The sequence below is a fragment of the Falco cherrug genome, chromosome 3 (assembly GCF_023634085.1).
Source record: "Falco cherrug isolate bFalChe1 chromosome 3, bFalChe1.pri, whole genome shotgun sequence".
NCBI lineage: Eukaryota > Metazoa > Chordata > Aves > Falconiformes > Falconidae > Falco > Falco cherrug.
In genome coordinates, this window is record NC_073699.1 from 93,444,921 (window position 1) to 93,468,761 (window position 23,841).

The 23,841-nt window shown below is 37.5% G+C and overlaps 1 long non-coding RNA gene across 1 annotated transcript; it reads right to left on the bottom strand.

Moving 5' to 3' along the window:
* Window positions 1-599: 599 nt before the first annotated feature.
* On the bottom strand, window positions 600-23,825 carry LOC114014701 (uncharacterized). Its single transcript, XR_003558304.2, has 5 exons — window positions 23,469-23,825; window positions 21,921-23,003; window positions 18,693-18,793; window positions 4,838-4,961; window positions 600-1,382 (listed from the first exon to the last, which is right to left on the bottom strand). It is a non-coding gene; the product is annotated as an uncharacterized LOC114014701 (long non-coding RNA).
* Between the last annotated feature and the right edge of the window lie 16 nt (window positions 23,826-23,841).

Here is a 23,841-nt window from a genome sequence, read left to right on the forward strand (position 1 = left end):
AGTGTCCAACTATTATACTTCCAGACAAAGAGGAACCAAGTGTTTATGTTTGGTATGCATTTCAAACCTTTTCTGTTCCAACTGTACAACAGGAAGATGAGGTCTGTGATGTTCATCAGTTTCTAAGAACGTAAGAATTTTCTTTTCTGAAAAAGGTTTCTCCTTAATTCTTTAATAAAGATATTACTACAGTTTGCTAATAGCTACTCTCCACCATGACTCTTTTACTAACATTTTACTGTAAATCAAGAAAACCACAACTTACCTGAAAGGAAACTTTTATCCTGTTGAAGTAGTATATTCTTTACAATTATGTTTAAGAGAACAGTGTAGGCACAGCTCAGTCATTATTTGCTTCTGTCTGGTAGCAAGTTGTGATAACAGGTTTTCTATTTTTAGCAAGGGTTACATTTCTTGAGTAACATTCATAGCTAATAACAGACTCCACAAAACCACCATAGTCAAGAAATAAATGTGCAGTCAGAGTAAAACCAGTCCTCTAAGCCTAAAATTAGAAAATATTCCATTCTTCTAATTTAATCTTTTTTAAAGTAAGCAGTTTCTATTGGGGTAAATAAGGTACAGATGTGTTTAATCACTGGATTTTCAAGTCAAGTTTATTTGATGTCATATTTCAATAGTTTGTATTTTTACTTCAACATTGGATTAGCTTATGATAACACGTTTTGTTATAAAAAATAACCATGAAGAAGTTTAATTGATTTTTTTTTTACCCCATTGTGAGTGCTATTGCATCAGTTGATTTTCTTCAGTAATTTACTGTTTTATATAAAGACCTGTGTTAAAAATGAGAGACTTAGTACAGAAACCACCTGTTAGCTTTGTCACTGTCAGCTTTGGTACATACATTTCAACAGATTCTGCCTTGAAATGTCAAACCCTTCATTTGTAAGCAAGCGGAACGTATGAGCAAGAGGTAACCCTAACAAATCTACATGTCTACCCTTTGCGCAACCCAAACCTCCACACTCCTCTCAGCACACTGGAGTCACCACCTGCACCATAATGCGCACACAGTTCTTTGGAAGACCATTCCTAAGTGCTTTTAATCGGCAGACAAGGATCACTTCTTCTCTTCTTCCAGATAACCCCTGGCTTTCAGCACAAAAGTCTGACAATGCCAACAGCTTCTTTATTTGCTGGGATGCTCTGGTGAAGTTTAAGAGTGAAGGACCTAATGTTCCACAGGAAGTGATTTGAGGGTAAAGGTGGGCTGGGAACCAGCTCCTGAACCCAAGTGACATTTCTTAATGTGTTTCTGGAGTTGTTTGTCATGGGAAGAATAGCAGCAAAAACTACAGCCAAATGCTTCACAAGTGTGATGTCAGTGCATCTGAAGGTCCAAGCTCTTCTTCTGAATGCTGTAATAAATTAAAAACGTATCAGTCATTAGTACCACCAGTAGCAGTGAGCACTGCACAAATGCAGGCAGTCAGTCTCTAGCTGGAGCATTCACAAATCCAAAGCGGCCATACAGTAGGTCAGGGGATGAGTCACCCCTAGCAAGATCTCATAGCTCTGTCCAGTGGCAGAGCTAGTCCAGAACACAGCTCTCCTGACTCACACCTCAATGATTTCGCTTACAGCTAGCTGTGTCCCCAAATGAGGGTTCCTAGTCCTAAAATACCTCTCATTTTACACAAGCAAGAGGACACCTTTCACCTTTTTTTTTTTCCTACCACTGGAGCAAGTTAGTGCCATGTTTTCAGCAGTATTTCTGGTTTAGTGTCAGTTGTGCACCTGTGAATATATCTGTTCTTTGAAAATAAAACCTCTGTATAGATAATAAGAATCCAAACTCCTACAAGCACAAGTGTCCCCATTTACTTTTCAGTCTTAATAGGACTTACATGCATTTACATCCTTAGATTACAATTACACCAGCGGTGCACACTTTTGTGTGTGCATCTGCATATAATTCCAGCTCAACATAGGGAAAACTGCAAACCAGTCTGAATATACTGCTAAGTTTTGACCCTGTATTTGTAATTTCATACTACCTATTTTGCGTTATGACAGGGGGACATACCTCAAAACCAAGAACTTAATCATTTAACACAAATACTGTCAAGGATTATTTCTATGTTAAAATGTGAGGTCTGGTACATACTTAATATGGGTCTAAATCTTCCCCTGAGACACTGGAATCATCATCTGATCCTAATCAAAACCTCAGTTCCAAGTCACTAAGGCAGATATTCACATCTTTTCTTTTGCGTAGCTCTAAGCTCTTGATAAGACAAAAGCCTTTGTAACTATTGTAATAAGTTACATAAACATTTTAAGTCTTGAGTTCACTATACACAAAACCCCCCAAATATATATACACACATATCAATATACACAGAAATGCACTTTAAAATTAAATTTCACTGTAATCCTGAAATTTGATGAGCAGTTGCCACTGCAGATTTCACTGTATTGTTTTCCATTCAATGTATCTGGTAAACTCAAAGCACAAAGAATTTTAACAGGTGAGAGCCTGAATAATGAAACTGTTTTCTAACTGATTAGCAGTAAACTACATTTATTCACAAACTAAATCAGAATACTCAAAAAGTTTAGAGATGACACTTTTCTGTATATTTCATCACTGCAGTTATGCCATCCTTAGTATTGCTTATACTCAGATCTTCATGTGATTTCTACCCTTTACATTTCATTTTTGAGTACAGCCCCCTGAAACAGCCTATAGGTTCTGTGTGGGTGTAAAGTATATGCTTAGGAACCGGAAAAGGGTTGGGTTTCTTAAGGCTTTTCTCCCCCTCTTTTTTTTTTTTCCCCTCCTTTTGTAGTCCTACATTTTGTTGTATTTTTTATACAATTTCAGAAATAGAGAGCATTATGTTCTAGTGTGCTTAACATTCGTAAGACTATTGCAGACCTGAAATAGATCACTTAAGGAAAAAACACCTTAACTGTATTTACCCAACTCAGGCAAACTGAGTGGCCATTTCAAACATCCAAACTATTTAGCTCTGGAACACTATGCAGGCATTTGCAGTTACCACTACACAGACAAGAACTAAATACTTTGTAAGTGGAGATTTTACATACAAGAGAAGGGTACTTTCAGACAGTGTTATCACTTAGTCTTACAGACATTGGTTCAAACATTCACCTCCTGATCTCAAAAAAACCTTACTATGTAATGAGAGTCAAACTCATTAAAGAAAAATTCTATTAACTGCAAAGGGAACTATTTCCTCAACAAAAGTTAAGCTTGCAAGTGTTTACATCATGATGGCTAATGTGCATCTAAACAGGGCAAAGTAGGCACCTTGTTAATTTGAAAGCAAGAAAATCTTTGATGCCTGTAAGTAGGACTGACTTAATACAAATAAAGGAAAAAGTATATACTTCAAAGTAATACTGCAGAAAGAGACAAAATACTGTGACAGGTATAACATAATGGTGTATTAAACCCCAGATATTTAGTAGTACAGGACTTAATGACAGTCCCCTGTCGTGCTCAGCTGTATCCTATAAACCAAAGCTTTCTGATAGGACAGGAAACTGGATTTCTTGTGCCTACTACAGTAATGCATAAAGAGTAACAGGTGGAGTTCACCACTACCATTTCCCTCAAATTTTCCAACCACTATTTTCTCATGTACTAGGACATATATGCTACTTTCTAGGAAGTAAGTATCTGCAAACAAGTATCTCTCTTTGTGACAAGGCAAGCTAGTGACCATTCCATTACACAAATTTCCTTCTTTTTTGTTACAATATTTAGATAATATTTACCATTCTGCATTTTAATACAGCTGCCACAAAAAAATTAGAAAAAAGCCTTTTCCCCTGTTACTCCATCGCCAGATACTGAAAAGCTCTTGGTGAAGAATGAATTTATTGTAAGCTCAAGGTATCTTATCATATTCGATGAATGCAAGTCCAGATTTTAATTCTGGTATCAAAAGACTCTGGAAAAGGAGCACTAGTTTTGTAATCAGAATTACCTTTGTTCCGACAGATAAAGAAACTGAGTAAATTAAGCTTTCTCCCACATAAGTAACAAACCAAAATTAATCAAGCTGTCACTCCATCAACCACCACATACCTGAAGTGACTTGAGGACATGAGCTTATCTTAGTTTATACCTTTCGAGTTAAAAAAACGAAAGCAAACAGTACATCATTTACTGTACAGTTTAAACACACAAGAATTTAACATTTAAACAGTGTCTAAGGCTGCTAAGTACATGCTTTCAACGTGTACTTTGGCTTTACTAAGACTAGCTAATGCTCCCACTCATCACATGACACACACTGCCAACACTGCAAAATGAAATGTGTTAGCGCTGTCAGAAATGTGATCATTTCCTCAATCGGTGGGGGTGGGAGGGTGGAATCAAAACAGTACATGCAAAGCTGCAGGCAAAATCAGTGTGAAAAAGCAGCATGGTACACCTAACACAGCAAATTAAGTTCATTCACTAACTGTATGTCTTTTTTTTTTTTCTTTTTTTTTATACAAGTCACTACCATTTGTCCCAATGCCCCTTCACACACAGGCACAATCACCTTCTTCTACCAGGTATTTTGGTATTTATCACATTAGTGTTCCATATGTCTTCCAGCACAGTCTATGCAGTAGTTATATAGAGAAAGAGTTGTAAAGAGGTGACAGAAAACAATCTCCTTAAATGAAAAAACCTTCATAGAGCCTAGCTCCAAACAAGAATATATCTAAACGCTTGACTTTGGCAGGAGTGCATACCTTGAAGTGTGGGGTTTTGTTGTTTTTTTTTTTAAACAAAAACAACACAACAGATTTACAGAATTTGTCCAACACCACAACTATTTACACTTACCGACTATATGAACAGAGTCAACATTTGTAGGTCCTCTCACTAGTGCATGTTCAGAAATGTCGCTGCAGAGAGCTTACATCAACGGAGGTGTAAGAGCAGATCTCACATTTGAACGGCTTCTCACCTACCAGCAAATGGAAAGCAAATATGAAGGACCTAGTTCTACGGGAACAAAAAGCGTGTGTGTGAAATTCAAAAGTATCAGTGGATTAGCATTTACAGAACATCCTCAAAGCCACACCTCACCTTTCACACGATCTTGTTGCTAATGAACCACGATCTTAGATAATGGCCTAGGCAGTTAAAGGTTATAGCCTGTTTTACTAGTAGGAGACCTAGTGCATCTAAATTTGGCTTCTACCCTAAGTCTATCAAGAAAAACCAGCCAGAAGCATTTCCAAATTTAGTTTTGATCTTTTTTTCTGAATCAAAGTTCAGAGGGCAAGCTTTTTAATTGGTGACACAGAGTATGCTAAAACAAGCAAAAAAATCCCCCAGAAAGGGAAAATGTAGCATAACAGGAAATTTTCAAGAAGCAATAGGATATGACATTAAGGGTAAGTAATTTTAATTTAATAAAGAAAACACACAAAGAGTTTTCTGTAAAGACAGTAAGGACAACATTTAGGTCACAAGTAGAAAGGAAAACAATGACTTCAATAACAAAAACATTGAGAGGTACATTCTTAAAGGACTAGCCTCCCCCTTCATCTACATTCCCACTAACAGTTTCTAATTTACAGTATTTATCTTCATACCTCTCTGATGTATGAAAATTCTGAAATACTAGCCTTACAGTAGAAAATCTGAAACGAACCCGACCAGAAAGAAACCACGGACTGAAAAAAAGAAAAAATAAAGCAAAAGAATCACAAAATAGTCAAGATTGAACGGCACCTCTGGAGGTCATTTGGTCCAACTCCCAAACAGGCAAACTTATTTTCATTTTTCCAGCCAAAAGTAAAAACACAAACCAAACAAGTATATTTAAGTTAAAAACCAATGAAAAATTAACTTATTTTAAGAATCTAAGCCCTAACACCAACCCTGGTATAGCAGTAATTCTCCTCAAGACAGCACTTCACACCAATGTTATTACAAGTAACTCTCCAGCTCCAGTTTTATTACTGGTATTTTTAGAGAATTAATGCAGGGGATATCACATTGCATGACCATTGCATAGTCAGCATGATGTGGAAATCAAAGCATTTTTTATGTTTACTCCCAGTTGTCAATGGGAAGCAAACAGGAAGAGGCTGATGACATTTTCAGGAGCAGCTGTCTTGATATCTGGAAAACAAATTACATTTTCATAGGTAATAAGCAGCTTCCTAAAACTCATTAAGTGTTCGCTTGTAGGTTACATAGCAAGTCGGCAGCAGAACAAGGAGCAGGAGAGAATTCCAGATTTGCAATCCTTCTTCTAGACAGTGACTGAAAATATCTTCAGTTTTTGCAAAAGTTTTTATTCTGCATTGTTTTGGTCACCTGCCTACAATACACACTTGAATATCATTAACAGTTCCTGGCCTCACTGCCTAGTCAGTCTACTAGGAGAAGTCGGTTATCTCTTCTTTGGCTATCACTCTCCTTTCCCTGTACTTTTTGAAGCTCTGTCAATTGCCTTCTACATAAGCTAAGAATATTTAATAAAGCAAACATCTGTCTTTAAAGACATGGCATACTTGCTACCACAGAGATTGAGAGCCATCTGTCCCAGTAGCATAAGATGTCTATCAGCCTCCTTCACACCTATGTTTCCTGCCAGACATCTGCCACCGTGTGTGATGCCATGGCTCCAACGCTGCAGGATGAAGCACCACCCATGTCACTCCAGTGTCAGAGCACCACACTCCTGCCAAGCCAGTGCAAGGTATTTAATTTCAACTTGATGAAAAGTTAATTTTGCCAGTGTGGACAAAGGTGGAAATTCCCTATTCACTAAGCTGCCAGGTCCTACAGGACAACTTCTCCACATGCCGATTTATTTAAATATTGTCAAAAGCATCTAATTGGCTCCCCACTGTCCTGTCCTCCCACTCACTGCACGCATCAAGTAGCAGGTTTCAGAAGGCCATTAACACAACATAGCACGTTCCCATCCTAGTTGTTCAGTTAAACTTATTTTCTAATCCTGCAAAACACTCAGTTTAGAAGAAAGTAGAAAGGCTTCACTTTTTAAATACCAACAAGATGGAGCAGATCCAACAGTCCAAGCAGACAGTGCTACAAAGTACATTCTTCTGCATAGATCAGAAATTCTAATGCCTTTTTTGTGCCTTATTTTGGCAGAACGAGGGACTTAACAGAACCATGGCAACACAAAGTCTATGTAAACAAATCACTTGATGAACACAGAAAGAGCCCCAGAGCATCGGTCACAGAGAGGCTGGGCCTTTGATAGAGGTTCAGCATGAAGCTTCAAAACAGAAAACTGAAGCAGGAAGCTTTCCAGAAAAAGAAAGGGAATACAGCCAAGGTAGATAATCAACTTGCACATGTTGGCATATTTCAGGATTTTTAGTATAATGGATTGTTGTTTAAGAAAGTTTTGAGAAGACATTCCTATTCTTTCTTGGCCGTGGAGTACCAGTACAGAAAAACCCTAAATTTATGAACTGATTGAAGTCCACATCCCCCTGAACTAGCAAACACATCCTTTACAGTTAACAAGTCAGGGACATAAGCTGTCCTTGCCTTTGCAGTATCTACATCTTTACATAGGTGTATTCTGAATATAAATCCTAAACAAGGATCAAACACAACCTTAAAGATCAATATCTGTAAACTACAATAAAAAACATTTCCATTACAGATTTGCCTGTTTTGTTACATCAGGATCACAATGTTTGTGTTTTGTATATTCAGCGTAAGAGGAAGACCAACCAATAGGTAAAAAGATCCCTTTTCTCTAGAAATCCTTTTCATGTCACAAAGGCATCACTCCTACACAGCATTCAATATTCAACTGTACCATACTTTTTTTTTTTTTCCCTCTCCCCAAGCAGTTTAGCTAAGTGGTAACATAAAGACGACATACATGTATAATCCACCTGTATGCATTTGCCCCTTCTGTATCAGAGAGGCTTTGAGCTTTGTCTCATACTCATGGTGCTGGCAGTGGAAAAGCTTTGATGCCAGCACATGTTCCCATGTCTTTCTGCAAAGCTAACAATACAAACACTTCCTGTCAGAAAGGAAACTAACCTTGTCACAGCTGGAAAATCATCAGCTATTCTTCCTGTGTAAATGGTCCAAAGGGATGACATTTCTCAATTACTGTGTTAGTTCAGGCTTTTAATGCCTTTTATCATGAGCGTTTAAGGCTATCAGTCAGGAAAGACAGATATCGCTGCGGGAGAGATGAGAGCACAAAGATTCCTATCAGACCTGTCTATAATCAAATACTTCAGTTATTTTACTATCTTTCAATTATTTATTTATATTCCCAGAATTATATATACTTTGCTGTGTTAAAGTAATTTACTACCAGCCAATACTGCATAATGCAAATGGTCATATAGGATTGTTTATTTTGATGTTTGAATGGTCCACGTAAGTTTTCTAGAAATTTTTTTGTCTGGACAGAAAAGACAGATGCCACCTGCTACTCCTTCAGGCCTGTAAGTGGATTTTATTTAAAAGGGAAAATAATGTGTATGAGAATTATATGTGCACTTATATACAAAGAGAGGATTCCTAGGAAACAAAATCATAAAACATCTGAAAAAGGCTTATACAGATCACAGATCTGCTGTTCCAGATTCTTCAATTTTTCCAGATTCTTCCCTGCCCCATGCTGAGAATACCTCAAAACCATGTAACTCTGTCTCAAGCACTTAAAAGTTCCTCAAAACTCAGCAACAAGAGAGGAAGCACTGGCTGTTCAAAAATTCAAACACAAGTTTATAATGCTGTGAAGTCACATCTTCAACACACAGTAATTTCAAAGGGAGAAATAAAAGCATAGAAGTTGTTTAAAATCCTTGTCCTGTGGAAGTCAGCTACAGCAGGTTTAAAAGATGCTTACATCTCTATCCAGATTATTGATCAGCACTCAGCAAAAGGATACGTCTTTTCAAATCTTACCTGTAAATAATTAATTACTAAGTAAATACTATTTCCAAATACATGCACTACATTCACATTAGATGTAATAAACAGGATTACTCACTCTTTAAACATTCTAACAAAAACATGCCTACGTTCATGGTACATTTGTGAAGGTAATTAAAGTCCTGCTATTTTGAAAACAAAGTATTTTAGAAAACAATGAATAGTTTATATTATGCTTAAGACTTCTACTGGTAGAAGTATTCCAGGTAATTCTAAATTAAGAGTGAATCATGATCTCAAAGGTCTTTTCCAGCCTAAATGACTCTATGATTCTATACAGCTGTTATATTTTGCAACAGTATTCAAAACAAGACAGATGCAAAAGGAGAATTACTCCTCAGTTATTTGTGTGGATTAACACTTTCTTGCACCAGAGAAATAAAGCTGACACTGCTCAAAGAGTAAAATCCCTTAACTTGCATGAGGAAGCTTAAATACACAGGGGAGATGTTGAAGCGTTTGATGCATAGAAGGTGTGAAAGCTAAACCAGTGATCTTAGTAGAACCAAGGGGCTATACAGAAAAATCTGGAATTTAGACAGTGAGCTTCAAGATGAAAGCCAACTCTAAAAGGCAAGCTGCGCCACTCTGAATAACAATTTGTAATAACTTTTCCCCTCTTCCCTAAACATTTATGATCTTTCAAGAGGAAAAACCATCACACAAAAGAATTGTTTAAGATCTAGATTCTGAACTCCTACAGGACAGAGAGAAATTTAGAGCTATGAAGCAGGGACCAAAAATGCAGTGGCTAATTTCTGTAATATCTTTTTGAATCCAACACAACAGTAGTTCAAAGGTATAACATGCCAATTCACAGACTAGGAAAATGTTTTGTTACCATTTCTACTCATTGAAATCAGAAATAAAACTGTATTTTTTATGCATTTAAACAACACTTTTTCACAATGACATAACAGAACAACCTTCTTTTGTTGAGAGATTACTTTGTAGAAAAGTAGAGCTATTTGGATTTTCTAGCTATTTTAATTACTCCTTAAGAAAAGTGTAGGCATAGCTGCCTATTTCCCACATACTTAATAGCTTTAAACGCAGATTCCAGAATTTTCATAATGTTGCTGGCAGTGCCTACCTTATGTAGTGTATGTGGTGCAAACTCTCCACAAATACTGATGTGCCCTTTTTTCTTTAATAAGAAAGAATACTGCGTTACTAAGACAGTTGGTTCAATCTTCTAAGGTTAAGAAGCAAAAGAAAGTCCAAAGCAACCTGGAATTCTAATACGGATGACTTAACCTTTCATCCTTCAAATATAAATAAGGTGTATTTGAGACAGTGTGAAATTCTGACCCATTAAGACCAAAGGGTCTCCAGTACTCTTGATCAAGTTTTAGGCTTCATAAAGGTCCCACATGCATTACAACATGATTTTAATGAAAAAGTCAGGCAAGGTCATCAACAAATCAGTCTTGTTAGGTGTCAGTTTCCTTCTTCCCAGTTAGCTTCTGAACACCGATTATAGGCAGCTGATACAGATGCCACTATGATTCTCCCAGATTCTCCCTTCTTTGCATACCTATTGGGTAGGACTCAGCAACTGAAAAGGTTAGACTGCCCTCTCTCTGTGGCTTCTTGCTAACTACTTGATCTGTAACTTAAACAGAACTATGGTCACACACATTCAAGAAATTTACAATGGTAGGTATTAATCAGCATTTCCCAATACAGTCATCAAAAAAACCTATACTCCATATCAGCAATACAGTACACCTCCATAAAGTTTTAGACTATAAAACTGTGCTTTGTTGCTGAAATAAGACAATAAAATCTGGTTATATTGTTTAGTATGATTAGTACTCCCTCTGAATTGAGGCCTTCGGCTCACATGCACTGTTAGAAGAATGCACAAGCCATACTTGTACATGAACACATGAATCATATGTGATTTAAAAGCATCACTACATTTAGTGTATTCTCAGGTTTATGTTCTGATGGGAGAAAAATGGCTATGAAAGCATTATTTTCAATTGCAATGTTACAATAATTTAACTTGAAATATAGAAAAGAAATATTTGAAAGATGTTAAACAAGACTTAGGTGACATTAACTAATAATGTCCTGGGGTGTGGTTGTTTGGCTATTTTATCCTTTAAAATATACATACACCTAATGCCACAGTCATAAACATCTTAAACCTTTAGATATAACTGCCTTCTTTATAAACTTGCAACAAATTTTACTAAACAATTTCTACTGCCTAATACTGAAAAGAATTTAGACTTCCAATTCATACATTCCAGCTATCCTTACAGCAAATAAATTAGGTAGAAGTCATCATTTTAAATGCTTAACATCAGTAGGTAACCTACACTGAGGATTATAGGCCAAGAGGAACATCGAAAAGGCATTTGAAAAGTAAAAGCCAGTGTGATGTTGTTCATTTGCTGCCCTCTTCTGGGGAAAAACAAAACCAAAAAAGCACCACAAGATGGCCAGGAAAATAGCTGTTCCCTGCATAGTTACCTACACTCCCCTGATAATTCAGCCTTATCACAGCAGATGTTTTCCAGTGTAAAGGCATTTTTAAAAGTGTTTAATGTTAAAGTATCAATAGACTCTAAAATATATTTCCCAAATGAGTCTGTTAATCTAGGCTAATGAGAGATAATTCCAGGAACAAGAGAAAATGAGGCTACTTGCTCTGGCATTCTAGAGTTCCGCCTAACAGCACAAACTGCGCGCTCAGAGTCACAGTCAGCACAGCAGCATTATCTTTATGCCATCCTACCATCAGCTATTCAGCCTAAGCTGCAGGACACAGCACTGAACTGGCTGCGATTTGCAGCAGTCTGTTCTGCCACAGGGTCAGGGCCTTCAGTGAAAAGTAGTAAGAGACAGCCAAGGCTTGTATTGTACAACATTGTAATTGTACAATAGCTAATTGCTATTGTAATTAGTTTGCCCTTCAAAGAGGCTGTAAGAAAGGAACAGTATTAACACAAAGTTTGTTTTGCTGTACAGATAGCACAGCAAAACTCAAGTCAGAACTAGGTATGAGAAGTTCAATTCTTAAAGCTGGCAGCAATCACATGCATCGTTCAGGGAGAGCTCCAGAGACCCAGTCTGTAAATGCTGCTTCTTACTTCAGAAACAGAGAGGTAATGTTTTCATCTGATAATCACACATTTCATATACAACCTCAGACTAAATTTGCATTGCCATACTCCACTGGTTCAGACATTAAATCATGATATCATTACAAGAGTTAAGTGCTTAACCTTATGTTTCTCCAACTTCTTTAAAGCTGAGACAAGTTATTTCAAAATATCTCACTATGAACATGGATGCAGCTTGTCTACCTACTTTGTGAATTTGTAATGACTTAACTGCGCTTTGAGTATGACAAGGCTTGCTATTTACTTTAAAAAAAAAAACACCCACGTAAAAAAACCCCAACAATGCCTATGTGAAAGATAACATCACCACCACGTTGGTCCATTCCCTACCTACTAGCAAAGCTGCTAGTTCACTACAAGTAACCAGGCCTTTAACTATCCAACCCCAAATTTCTTTCTTTCTATTACACCAATTTCAACAAGCTACTAAACCATGTATTTATTTCTTTCCATGTGAGCAATAGCAACATCAAACCAGGAAATCTAGATCTGGTACAGACAATTATCAGTCCTAGAAAACAGCGAGATAAACCATTTAGGGAAAAAACTCTGACAGTTTACAGTTGTGTGTTATAGTTAATTAATTAATTCAAAAGCCAGGAAGTTCTTTAGTTAAACTGAAGGTGCCCATTGTGAAAATTTTCTAATAATGTAACATACAGATGTATGGCCATAAACAACAACAACAAAAAATCCCCAAAACCAAACTCACATAGTTAAAGAAACCTAGAGAAACAAAACGTACACTAACTTCTCTACCTAAATTCCAGAAAAGCTATCAGAATATTGTGTGATGTCAGCTCACAGACTAGTGGCTACCAGAGATTACCATCTTCTCTATCAAAGAAAAAAAAAAGATCTTTTCTGAATAACAGGAAAGCATCAAATGCCTTCTCAAGTTCTCTTTGGAAAAGAGGATATACCCAAGGTCAGACAAAGTCTTAGTGTTAACTCTTAAAACTGCAGATAAGTGGAATTTTGCATTAACTGATAAAATTGGTGCTTCTATAAATGTCCCTCTTAGAAATGCAGCCATGGCTGCAAAAGAAGCTGTACATCGTCACAGTTTTTTGTATTTAGTTTACACACAGAATTCCAAGGAGTCTCACAGCACACCTCTTGGCTCTTCAAAGAGCACATCTCAGTGACTCCCCTTTGTTATTGCTTATAACAAAATGTACGAGAAAAATCTTTAGAAGCACCTTTTGATCAGCACCTGTTTACTTTATGCAATAGACCAGTACTATCGCAAACCAATTAGAAGACAGCTATGTGAATAAGGTACCTTATTTTTATTTAGACTATCTGTGGGTAACTATCTTATTAAAATAAATGTGCCACATTATCAATTGTTCTGCAGTGAAGGTCTACAGAAGTACTTGAAGCGTAACAAAGAAAATGGCAAGCTTTGCTATAACACAGGTCACACCTGCTGTAGGTACCACATGTAAATTAACTTGAATCCTTCTATTTGCTTTTATGTTGGAGCACAAAGGATTATCTTCAGCCTGCTTTCTTCTCTTCCTCTTTCATTTGGTTTTTTTTTTTGGTTGGTTTGTTTTGTTTGTTTTCTGATGGATTTGTTTGATGTCTGTTCATCTGACATCTGGTTTTGAATATTTGATCTCAAAATGAAGACAGAAGGGCTGCAGAAGTTTTGTGACTTTCCATATGCTCTTTCAACTCTTCTCTGGATTGCCAATTAAGAAATGTTAAGTAAACTAATTAAAAAAGAAATCCAAAATACAGTATCAACCAATATTTTACATTGCCATCAATGACTGAAAGACTCCAGAATCTGAGTTAAGACACTTTCAGGTAAAAGTTGTAGAAGGACTTTTGAAATAGTGTAACCCTCATAAATCAGTCCACCAACAGAGGAAAAAAAAACCCTTGCTGATTGTTCTGTGTTATGTTTGTGAAACACACACAAAGGGAAAAAAAACAGTTTCTCAAAAAAGCTAGATAAGCCATTTGTTTGTGTTGGGTTTTTTTGTTTGTTTTGTGTTGGTTGTTTTTTCAACTGTAGGGCAGAATTTGATCCAAGTTGTTACATATAGGTAATGCTGAAGAAAAGAACTGCTCTATTTGACTTCTGCATGTATTGTAAACACAAGCAGGCAGGCAGACTACTTACAGCAATGTTTAACTGCCAGTCATACACCCCCTAGAAGTACAGATTATCATTCTTGGATCCACACTTTCACTATAAAATTGCCACAGTGCTGCTCAGCACAAAGAAAGAGAAAACCAAAATTTGATAAATACAAATTATAATGATAAAAATGACAGCGTTTGGAAAGTCACTACTGTGTTTCTCACACTTGCCACCACAATAGCTAACCCTGTTGGTTTGGATTTTTTGAAGTGACAAAGCAGGAAGGAAAATGATTTTCAGGTATCTCATTTGACCTGAATCCATTGGGTTTACCAGATTACAATGTATTTATCATACAAAAGCTTTTTCTAACAATACACATTTTAAATAGTTGTCTAAGTTTCCTCAGCTAAACTTCCAATGATCATTACACAGAACAAGCAACTTATTTACATAACATAGTTATCATCTTGCAAGGAATTGATTTATTTTTATTGTCAGGAATAACCAAATATTAAGTTTCCTTTCTTGTAGTGTTGTTAAACTAGCATAAAATTCTAATTACATTAAGACTAATATCAAGATCAGTGAAATGCCAGCCATTTCCAACCTCAAAATATAAGCTGTATAACACAGTGCTGCATACACATTTAAAAATATAACATATTTTTTTCCCTTACCTTACAAAATAAATAAATAAGCCTGTTAGATGATTGAGAACATAGCCAGAATTTGTCTCAGAGTATAGTGGAATACTTTCATCCATAGAAAATATAATTTGGCACAGAATCACTTAATTTGACTCAATATTTTTGGTCCTGACAGTTTGCGTATTACCGCTTTTGTATGAGTTAATTATTTTAGCAACCAAGTATGAATGAATCTCAACTCTCTCCCCAAAGCCTACAAATGAGAAAAAAACCCTGATGTTATTTGTTATACATGAATCACTCTCAAAATAGTTGCACCAACTCTGAAGGTGACTTGTAAAATCCATCAACTTAAGCAGCATGTATCAAATGTTCCCCACAAGAACTTTGTAATATAGGACACTTCAGCCCACTGCTGTTTACAGGAAGAAAAAAAAAAAAAATTTTTTTTTTCCTCACCCAGTGTCATGCAGCCTTATTTATTAAATTGCCAATTCCTTTTAATGTGATGGCACAGCAAGCACCAGATTACAAATGCTGCTGGATTATGGAGCTTGTAGTGACTGGGGGAGAAGGGAGGACAAATTGCCGATTTTATGACCATTTACAGATTAAAATTTTTTTTTAAATATTTTTGAGATGGTATATTCAAGACAGCATAATGAATAAACACTTCTGTGACCCTCCATTCAGTGTACACCAGCTTCTCCAGTTGTGGTTCAGTGGTCAATACATGACCACCACGCAATGTGTGTTAGGATGTCATAATGGAGCTGAAGCAAGTAACACTGAAGGGTCTAGATGTCACAGGACCTAAGGAAGAAATAGGTGAACTTTTATCTAGTAATGTACTGCACAATCTCACAGCCTAGTAACTAAGAGCATACAGCACATACTGCTAAAGATAATGGCATTTTTAAAAACATATTTTAGTATGTTAAGGTAGACTGCCAGCGTATCTCCCACAACACATAATAAATCCTATACTAAAACACAAACAAAAGCTCAGCTCACTAAGGTTGAAGACAAGAAATAAAAATCAGGAATTTCCACAATTAAAGTTGCCTTGGTAACCTTAATTTAATTGGGGTTTTTTGTGTATATACTCTTAACAATAAACCAAGGCTAATGAAGCACTACCCATTCCACACACTGAATTTTGGAAGGATTGGGGGTGGGTGGATGGTTGGATTTCTATACAGTCAAGTCAGGCAATTGAAGATTTTACAAGTGTACCCCACTCACACATAGGAGTGTTTGACTTTGCAACCTTTATTGCGAGTTTTCTTGAACTTTTTGTGGGTTTTTAAAAACATTTAACAAGTTACAGGCTTTATTTTTTGAAACAAAGTACCTTAGAAGTTAAAACAAATTCCAGATCTCACAACGAGGAATTAAATTTAGGTTGACTGGCATTGCTGAAACCCTTAGATATACCAGAAACCTCTGACACTTGAACTAACTGCAGTTTGAATGACAGCAACAGTAAGTAGAAGTGATTGTGTACCCTGTTATTTTAATGCTCATTAGCAAGTCTGAGACTAAGTCCACCTCAAGCCACCCTCTTGCTAAGGTTATTTTCATTCTCTGAGATACCCAACTATGTCATTCTCTGCCTACTACGCCCTGTCCCAGTAGCAGTTTTCCTAGCATGTCAAAATTCTGCTTGAGTTCCTGTTCTCATCTCATCATGACCTCTAGCAACTTCTCACAAGTTTTCCAGCCCCACTGGTCTTTAGCATCCAAATTTTTTTATACACTCTCTATGAAAGAATTAAAAACCTTTGCAGCCAGGTACCAAAGAGGGCTGTCAAGTTTTCTTAGTTCCTGTCCCTGTCTCCCTAAAACAGTCTTTCACAATTAGCTTCCTGCAGTAAAGGTATCTGTGCTGCATTTTTCAGAGGCAGTGAAGAGGCCAAATTTTGAAAGACTTTTGCATCAGGAGTGTGCCTTTCATCTATTCTAACGGAAGATATAATTTGAAAAATGCTTACATCTTTCCTGCAAGCCATGGACTATTAGGGCTTTACAAATAAAAGGTACCCACAGTCCTACTGGTTCCACTTGAAAACATTATGAACAGAAAGTTCTCCCCCCTATGCATTCTAGAAAATTAGTTTAATCCTTTTGGTTGGTCTGTTTTTAAAAGAAAATTATCAATTGGAGGCAAAGAACAACATGAGAAATTTCAGCCAACAGTTTGAACAAACAAAAAAGCAAGGCAGGAGAGCAGGTGAAAACAGTAATTTTTAGGCAAACACCACCCCTGGTAACAAAGCAGAGCATCTGGAGTAGTAAAAAAATGCAGTACGGTTTTATAACACTAAATATGAAGTATGCAGTTAAAATACAGAAGAAATGTGAGAGATGCAGGCATATGTCCTGAAAACAAAAATTAAATTAATTAGAGGAAGGGAGTTTCTTTAACATAGAAGAACTGCTGCTAGGGATGTATAGCCTCTACAACTATTATAAAATATAAATTACAAAAATCAAATTTTAAAGTGTAAAAATGCACAGGTCCCTCCAACTTTTGTTCATCCTGGAAGAGACAAAGCTGGACAGAATCCTTTGAAAGTTGCGTTAGGATTTAAGAAGCTTTGAGGTCAGCCCTAATTATTGCTCTTTTGATGGAACTAAAGGAAATAGATATCAATTTATAGGCTGCTATACATTTTCTCATCAGATACACCCTGCTTCAGTTAATGAGATTAAACAAAGTCAGAAATCAGGCATGCAGGGACAAGTTTTCCACATAGCTCTGTTCTAACCACAGCTCTAGGACTTTGTGGGTCAAGGTCTGAGGAACTGGAACTGCTAACAGCATGAACTGCAACATGCACACCTGACATCATTAAATGTCCAAAAACAAAAGAGAAAGAAACCAAACTCCTGGTCAAAAAAAGACCTAAATTGCAGATTGAAACTGGCTGACTGTCATTCAAAGTATTACAATCCTGGTGTTACTCCAGTCACATTGACACAAAGCTAAAGTCAGAAAAGCTTCAGACATGAAGCATCCTTCACAGCTTTGACATTTTAAGTACAGTATTACACAGACACACACACCCCCCCCCCCAGGGTGAAGAGCCCAGTTTAACAACAAAACAAAAAAAAAATAATTGTGAGGTAATATAGTCTTCCTTGTATTAAGCAAGGATCTCTACCTACTGTAGATGGAAATAAAGCTCTCACCGAGTATACATGGAATAAGACTGATGAAGGAAGACAAAACTTGCTGCTACTAACTTGAAGAATTTCCTTTTAAAATAACACACAAGTGATTATCCAGCCAAGCAATTATCAATTGCCAAATAAGCCTACCAGAAACTCAACACAGAAAGTATCCAAAACCCAAGCATCTCATCACGTCCTGCATCCAGATGCCCTGCACTGAGCATCATTGTTGTCTTTTCTCCTCTACCTACTGAATAGCTGCCTAGCTGCAAGCTCAATACAGCTGTTACATCCCACCGCCACCCACTGGCCTTTGAAGATGGGGATCCTTACTTAGTACCTTCAAGAAAACTAATAAGAACTCCCTAGCACTCTTTCCCCCTCTTCAAACCAGTTTTAATCTAGCTTAATGAATTTTAAAGCCTTCTTCCACCAATTAAAACGAATGTGCCTGTACATGCACTTGCATAGAGCAAACATTCAGCACTGAGAAATTCAAGTCCACTCTATAAAAGAGACAAGAGTAAAACATGTAATCAGAATGCAGTACATGTTCATAGTATTTACAAAGCATTCGTTGCACTTTATAAACTAAGCAGTTTAAAAAAGTAAAAGAAAGAGACCTCTTGAAGGGAGGGAATGGGGAATAAAAATAAAATAACAAAAAATCCACCTACCTTTGGAAAAAACCTCTCTCATCTCACATTCAGTACAAGGATGCAGTCTGAAACTGTAACCGTGGTTTGTGCACCTTTGTAGACCTTCATCCATTCCTTAGCTGTAATAAAAACCTAAGTTTATTATAATAGGTTAAAAACAGATTAAATACATTAATTTAAAATAGAAAACACATTTTTCCATATCAAACAACTATTAACATAAAAGTTCAGCTTAACTCCTATGTAGTTTTAAAGTGTTTTGTGCTTATTTAAGCAATATGAGGCTGAATTTGGCTGAGACACAGTATTTCAGAAGAAAGAACAATTATTTATTATGAAGACACAATTCAACCATATGGGCTCTGGCAGCAAAAACAAGGCTAGCTCAGCTTTAAGGATGCTCAATGTACTCTTCTTCCCCAGTGTCAAAACAGAAAAAAAAAAACCCAGGGTAACAAGCAGTTCTCAAAATTTTCAAGCCACAATTTAAAATGAGTTAGCAAAATATATATTTCAAAAATATATGTTTGCAGTGGAGTTATTTCGATGTGAATTATGGAGCATATGAAAAATACTGAAGGAACAGATACTTAGGAAGCATTGAAATACCCAAGCTTCAAAGGATTGTTTTTAGTGGCAAGATACAATATACTTTGTCCGTTTTCTTCTAAACATCTGCTTACAGTCTAAATTTGGTTTGGAGAATGTACTGGTTGGAGGTTGTGGGTTTTGCATAGAGGATCACTGTTTAATGGGAAATGCAATCAAGATCACTAACCCCTTTTGGTAAAGGTTTTAATATTAAATCACTTAACTTTGTGGCAACTTCTGGACTCTAAGTTTTAAGATTCAAAGACCAAATATCATGACAGGTAGCACAATTAGTCTTTCAGGTCTTTTGACCCTTTATCCCTGATGCAGATGGTAAACTATCACCATACAGCCTCTACAAATATTGACAACTCTTAATTTAGACAAGTGAAGAACAAATAACATTGCCTAATCACCTTAAAGAATCTCTCAGCATGAAAAATTGATAACTGTGTCCTAAATAAGAAATTAAGAAGAAAGTTCAGTATACTCCACTAAAGTATTTCAGCAATTTGTACATCTTTTTCTGCCAACCAGTTAGGCTTTCATGTATGTTAGAAGCTATTAACAAGTATACTGTAGCAAATACCGTTAGCAATTACAGCTAAACCTTGACGCCAAGTTAAACACACACTTGGTGACAAGAAAATACAATTAAAACTTACTTCACAAACTATCCCCACCGCAAGCAGGAAGGCTCCAATACTTATTGAATCAGCTTCGCAAGCCTAACAAATTGGCAGACAGTTCTTTGTAATGTTACAATAAAACTCCATTTAATGGAGTGAAACATCTGAAAAATACTAGCAAGCTTCTCACAATTTAATGTTTCTTCTCCACCTCAAAAATGTATAGAAATTAAATATTTTTAATGTTAAATAGATATTTAGAAAGGCTTCCTCTGCTCACGTTTATCACAAAAATGCAAACAATATTCAAAACAAACATAAAATATTTACAATTCTCTAATACTACCAATAGCTTAAAAAGTTGTAAGTATTTAACCTACTAAATTTTTCAACAGAAAGTTAAAATTAAGTAAGCTTTCTGCATATGTTAACACAACAGTAAGTGGTAAGTTATAATCTTCAAAATTCATTGCTCCCAAACATGAAGGAAAGGGAGATATTTTATTTTTTACACGCGCACACACACACCCCCCTCCAGAAGGAAATGACTCACTTAAGAGACAATTTATAATTTGTCAATACAAACCACTTCACCTTTCACTTAAGAAAACGTTGTTTGTATAAGCACCAATAAATCTTTTCACTGTTGTAGTCATGTCTGTTTTGAAGTACTGAATTTCAGCTTCCTACATGCCCTCCTTCCCAACCTCTTCGAGAAAAAGTTAGACCAGACTGCAGCCTTGCTGTTGGCTTACAGTCATGTACAATTAGGGGGAGACACTGCTCGTTGCTATGAACCAAGATACTCACTTTGCTTTTAGTTCTAAAGGGGGACGCCTTTTTTAGTTACTTTTCCACGCAAAAATTCTGCAATAACTTTCTATGGAAATTCTCTCTTGCCCTTTCAAACAGTAAAACCTCAGAACCACCCATCCTATCCCAAAAACAAAGACTACTTCAAAATTAAGACTGCACAACACAATCTAATCTAAACTCTTCAAAACCTACAGGGCAACAGACACAATGCCCAGCCTGGCTACAATCACAGGAAGCCCTGCTATTCCACAATGTTTCTAACGTTGCCTGTTTTCTCACCTGACCACCCCCCCAAACTACAGAGCACTCCTATAAGCCATCATCTTATTTCACATAAATTACCTGGTTTTGGTAATTACCTGGCCCTATTGAGCAATCAGAACCAAACCAGTAGTTCAGCCCAGACAGCAAGGATTTGCTCTATATTATTAGCAGTAGCAGCCATTGAAACCTTGGTAAAATCAATCACTGCAATCACCTGCAACACCTAATAGTGAAACAAAAATGACCAGACTACCTTTGCACACAAATCTTTCAAGATTCTACCTACAGACTTGAAGGTAAGCACTAAATGCATGGCTTTATTGGGCCAAAACACTTGCCATTAGTGACAGAAACATTTGTACATTTTTCCCTGCTTACTTACATAAATTACAATTGGTACAAAAGCAACTTTTGTAGTCAATACAAATGAGAACAGCATTAGAACACCAGAATTATGTGCTTTTGTGATTTAAGAGGCAGAGATCATGTCACTCTGCCAACATCCTCCATTTATAAATGGAGAGAATATTTAGCTATTAGTAGTGTCACAAAACTTAAAGAGATAACACGCATTAACCTTGATAGAAGTACCTTTACAGTAATGTTACAAAGCCATTAAAAAGCTAATAATTTTGAGATTATTGGAATACGATGTCAACTACTCCTAGAAGTATTCAGAGTCCACAATATGAGACGGGATTTTGCAGAATGAAGGAACATCATCAAGAAGTGAACATTTACACGACCTTTTAGAATTTTTGAAATTCTTGTGTTTTCTGTGTTTAAAGTAGCATGAAGATGTTTTACTGTAGCTTCTCATGATAGCATTTACAAGTCACACTAGAACACACTAATAAATTCTGCACTGACCAAATAAAGCTATGTGCACAGAAAAGTTCACAGCCGAGGCACCTGCACGAGAACAAAAGAATAAAATTTGACTTACTGGTAAAATCACTGTGTGGACATTCAAATATATCCTGAGAATGACAAGCTACATGAAGATTTCTTATCCACTCATTTTCAAGGGATGATGAATATATTGTCCACAAAAAGAGATGATGTTTCCTCCGATGGCTGTTTCTGTGCACTTCCCAGGCACTTTGTGACATAAAAAGACTTTCACAGATGAGGTACTGGTAGGTTTCTTTTATCCACTTCTGTGGTTTTAAATAATTTCCGATTAAGTCCCACTCAGTCACGCAACAATAAACACATTTAAAGCCACAATCCACATCATGACCCTTTTCATGGATTTTATGAGCATCTTTTGACTGCAGTGCTACATTACATGCGTTGCAGGAATGCTGCTTTCTCTCTGAACCCAGCTTTAAGGCACAAGCATCTTTCACAGGATGAGGTAGCCCTTTACTGTCCCATCTAGCTTTCTTAGGGTTTTTATCTTCCTAGCTAAGGTCCAAGTTCTAACACTGGAAACACGACAGAGGCAAAGACGCACAGATGGGTGTTCTTCGTCTCTGCTCCTGGAATATGAAAGAGAAGTGAGCACTGCAGAACAGGGATCCTCAAGCTGCAAATGAGTTTCTGCTTCTCCAAACAAGTTGTTCACTTCACAGGACTGACAGACATAAGGATTATTGCTCTGACTGCTTGGGCTCACGTCACAACAGTCAGGACTCATTACCTGTGTTTCAGATGCTTCAAAATGTGACAGACATTTTTTGCAAGATTGTCTTAGTTTTCTTTATTTTCTTGATTAGCTTCATCTCCTATGCTACACAAATAATTTTTGTCTCAGCCCATTTCAGGACAGCCTGAAATCTGATGTGCCGTATTCGTTTCATACGTATAAGCCAGGTGTGTCCTAATCTTGCTTTTGATGCTGCTTGTGAACTGGCACAGCTTGCACCTGTATACCTCCACCAAAAACATTTCCACCAGCCTGGCCATCTGAACTCCATACAACTGGGATGTTGTGATTTCCTCGGGGCAACGCAGGTTCATTAACAGAGCACATTGGTATTTGTATTTAAATTCATTCATTTTCTGTAGTTGCTCGTTGGCAAATCTACAAGAGACAATAAACAAAACAGTTAAAACCCACTTTATGATTTCAAGCATCATTTATCAAAACTCTAGGCCACAAAGAAATCCAGATTCATATTCCAGTCCTAGGGATTTTAAGACTATCTGAAAGAAGTGAGGGTTTTGCTGTGAGAAAAATGATGCCATAAATGACAACTCAAACCCCTTGTTGAAATTAAATATGAACTAGAGATTAATAATATTACAGCGGTTTTGTATGAAGTTTGTAACAGCTCCTGTTAAGAGACGGGCTGTATTAATCTTAAATTAAGGAGGAATCCGCCCCGCTAATGCCCGGAGCCCTCTGGCCCAACCGCCGTTTACAAGCGCACCCCAAACACAGCCTAGCACCGCGCCGCTGAAGGCCCGCCAACCGCTCCGCGCAGCTCGGTACAGTCAGACGGGGTCTGGAAAAGCAAACTACGCTAAACCTCTGGAGAGCCCGTACCGAAACGTCCGGCAGCACCCGCCCGTCGCCTGCCCCGCTCCGCACTCGAAGGGCTGGAAGCGGCACCCTCGTCCCCGTCAGGTTCCCTGAGGAGACGCCCGGGGCCGCGGCCCGGCCACCCCGAGAGATGAGGAGGCGCCGCTACGAACGCGGGCGTCGGGACAGCGCATCCTCCAAAGCCCTCCCGACCTTCGCTCCACCTTCCCTTCGCCCCACCGCAGCCGACAGCGGGAGCGCCGGCCGTGCCGCCCACCAGGCCGCTCCCGCCGCTTACAAGACGCCGCCTCCCCTCAGCCGCCGCCGAGCGAGGAGGTGGCGGGGCTTCCGGCCCGCTCCCAGCCCGGGACGCGGTTCACTTCCGGCGCCAGGCTGC